Source organism: Osmerus mordax, chromosome 26, assembly GCF_038355195.1.
Source record: "Osmerus mordax isolate fOsmMor3 chromosome 26, fOsmMor3.pri, whole genome shotgun sequence".
NCBI lineage: Eukaryota > Metazoa > Chordata > Actinopteri > Osmeriformes > Osmeridae > Osmerus > Osmerus mordax.
The window spans coordinates 9,010,067-9,012,566 of NC_090075.1; the positions used below are offsets into that span (position 1 = coordinate 9,010,067).

Here is a 2,500-nt window from a genome sequence, read left to right on the forward strand (position 1 = left end):
ATCTCGGAAGCTAAGCAAGGTTGGGCCTGGTTAGTACTTGGATGGGAGACCGCCTGGGAATACCAGGTGCTGTATGCTCTTTTGCTCACTTGCAATATGCACAAGTAGTCCTTCATGAAAGGGGCTGAAGCTGCTTTCATTTTGCCGAGAGAGAGAGAGAGAGACCACCTTGCATTGTCAAATACCAAATCTTGTTATGAATAAGTAGCCTATGGTTGTCGACGTATTTCGTACGGCCAAACCAGCATGGCAACGCCCGATCTCGTCCGATCTCGGAAGCTAAGCAAGGTTGGGCCTGGTTAGTACTTGGATGGGAGACCGCCTGGGAATACCAGGTGCTGTATGCTCTTTTGCTCACTTGCAATATGCACAAGTAGTCCTTCATGAAAGGGGCTGGAAGCTGCTTTCATTTTCCTGAGAGAGAGAGAGAGAGAGAGAGACCACCTTGCATTGTCAAATACCAAATCTGGTTATGAATAAGTAGCCTATGGTTGTCAACGTATTCGTACGGCCAAACCAGCATGGCCAACGCCCGATCTCGTCCGATCTCGGAAGCTAAGCAAGGTTGGGCCTGGTTAGTACTTGGATGGGAGACCGCCTGGGATACCAGGTGCTGTATGCTCTTTTGCTCACTTGCAATATGCACAAGTAGTCCTTCATGAAAGGGGCTGGAAGCTGCTTTCATTTTGCCGAGAGAGAGAGAGAGAGACCACCTTGCATTGTCAAATACCAAATCTGGTTATGAATAAGTAGCCTATGGTTGTCGACGTATTTCGTACGGACAAACCAGCATGGCAACGCCCGATCTCGTCCGATCTCGGAAGCTAAGCAAGTTGGGCTGGTTAGTACTTGGATGGGAGACCGCCTGGGAATACCAGGTGCTGTATGCTCTTTTGCTCACTTGCAATATGCACAAGTAGTCCTTCATGAAAGGGGCTGGAAGCTGCTTTCATTTTCCTGAGAGAGAGAGAGAGAGAGAGAGACCACCTTGCATTGTCAAATACCAAATCTGGTTATGAATAAGTAGCCTATGGTTGTCGAGGTATTTCGTACGGCCAAACCAGCATGGCAACGCCCGATCTCGTCCGATCTCGGAAGCTAAGCAAGGTTGGGCCTGGTTAGTACTTGGATGGGAGACCGCCTGGGAATACCAGGTGCTGTATGCTCTTTTGCTCACTTGCAATATGCACAAGTAGTCCTTCATGAAAGGGGCTGGAAGCTGCTTTCATTTTGCCGAGAGAGAGAGAGAGAGAGACCACCTTGCATTGTCAAATACCAAATCTGGTTATGAATAAGTAGCCTATGGTTGTCAACGTATTTCGTACGGCCAAACCAGCATGGCAACGCCCGATCTCGTCCGATCTCGGAAGCTAAGCAAGGTTGGGCCTGGTTAGTACTTGGATGGGAGACCGCCTGGGAATACCAGGTGCTGTATGCTCTTTTGCTCACTTGCAATATGCACAAGTAGTCCTTCATGAAAGGGGCTGGAAGCTGCTTTCATTTTGCCGAGAGAGAGAGAGAGAGACCACCTTGCATTGTCAAATACCAAATCTGGTTATGAATAAGTAGCCTATGGTTGTCGAGGTATTTCGTACGGCCAAACCAGCATGGCAACGCCCGATCTCGTCCGATCTCGGAAGCTAAGCAAGGTTGGGCCTGGTTAGTAATTGGATGGGAGACCGCCTGGGAATACCAGGTGCTGTATGCTCTTTTGCTCACTTGCAATATGCACAAGTAGTCCTTCATGAAAGGGGCTGGAAGCTGCTTTCATTTTGCCGAGAGAGAGAGAGAGAGAGAGACCACCTTGCATTGTCAAATACCAAATCTGGTTATGAATAAGTAGCCTATGGTTGTCGAGGTATTTCGTACGGCCAAACCAGCATGGCAACGCCCGATCTCGTCCGATCTCGGAAGCTAAGCAAGGTTGGGCCTGGTTAGTACTTGGATGGAGACCGCCTGGGAATACCAGGTGCTGTATGCTCTTTTGCTCACTTGCAATATGCACAAGTAGTCCTTCATGAAAGGGGCTGGAAGCTGCTTTCATTTTGCCGAGAGAGAGAGAGAGAGAGACCACCTTGCATTGTCAAATACCAAATCTGGTCATGAATAAGTAGCCTATGGTTGTCGAAGTATTTCGTACGGCCAAACCAGCATGGCAACGCCCGATCTCAGTCCGATCTCGGAAGCTAAGCAAGGTTGGGCCTGGTTAGTACTTGGATGGGAGACCGCCTGGGAATACCAGGTGCTGTATGCTCTTTTGCTCACTTGCAATATGCACAAGTAGTCCTTCATGAAAGGGGCTGGAAGCTGCTTTCATTTTGCCGAGAGAGAGAGAGAGAGAGACCACCTTGCATTGTCAAATACCAAATCTGGTTATGAATAAGTAGCCTATGGTTGTCGAGGTATTTCGTACGGCCAAACCAGCATGGCAACGCCCCGATCTCGTCCGATCTCGGAAGCTAAGCAAGGTTGGGCCTGGTTAGTACTTGGATGGGAGACC

At 49.0% G+C, this 2,500-nt stretch overlaps 5 non-coding genes and 5 pseudogenes across 5 annotated transcripts in view; all 10 read left to right on the forward strand.

Annotated features, from left to right (window-relative positions):
- Positions 1-78, forward strand: part of LOC136936367 (5S ribosomal RNA) — a 119-nt gene extending 41 nt beyond the window's left edge. Inside the window, exon 1 of the ribosomal RNA XR_010875059.1 lies at positions 1-78. This exon is cut by the window's left edge and continues 41 nt beyond it. This is a non-coding gene — a ribosomal RNA (5S ribosomal RNA).
- Positions 79-228: 150 nt separating this feature from the next.
- Positions 229-347, forward strand: LOC136936379 (5S ribosomal RNA). Its single transcript, XR_010875060.1, has one exon. It is a non-coding gene; the product is annotated as a 5S ribosomal RNA (ribosomal RNA).
- Positions 348-503: 156 nt separating this feature from the next.
- On the forward strand, positions 504-622 carry LOC136936368 (5S ribosomal RNA; annotated as a pseudogene).
- A 151-nt stretch (positions 623-773) lies between these two features.
- LOC136936375 (5S ribosomal RNA) lies at positions 774-890 on the forward strand (annotated as a pseudogene).
- A 157-nt stretch (positions 891-1,047) lies between these two features.
- On the forward strand, positions 1,048-1,166 carry LOC136936387 (5S ribosomal RNA). The gene has a single exon (XR_010875061.1). It is a non-coding gene; the product is annotated as a 5S ribosomal RNA (ribosomal RNA).
- Positions 1,167-1,319: 153 nt separating this feature from the next.
- LOC136936398 (5S ribosomal RNA) lies at positions 1,320-1,438 on the forward strand. Its single transcript, XR_010875071.1, has one exon. It is a non-coding gene; the product is annotated as a 5S ribosomal RNA (ribosomal RNA).
- Positions 1,439-1,589: 151 nt separating this feature from the next.
- Positions 1,590-1,708, forward strand: LOC136936528 (5S ribosomal RNA; annotated as a pseudogene).
- Positions 1,709-1,863: 155 nt separating this feature from the next.
- LOC136936533 (5S ribosomal RNA) lies at positions 1,864-1,981 on the forward strand (annotated as a pseudogene).
- Positions 1,982-2,134: 153 nt separating this feature from the next.
- Positions 2,135-2,254, forward strand: LOC136936530 (5S ribosomal RNA; annotated as a pseudogene).
- A 153-nt stretch (positions 2,255-2,407) lies between these two features.
- Positions 2,408-2,500, forward strand: part of LOC136936524 (5S ribosomal RNA) — a 120-nt gene continuing 27 nt past the window's right edge. The window contains exon 1 of the ribosomal RNA XR_010875185.1: positions 2,408-2,500. This exon is cut by the window's right edge and continues 27 nt beyond it. This is a non-coding gene — a ribosomal RNA (5S ribosomal RNA).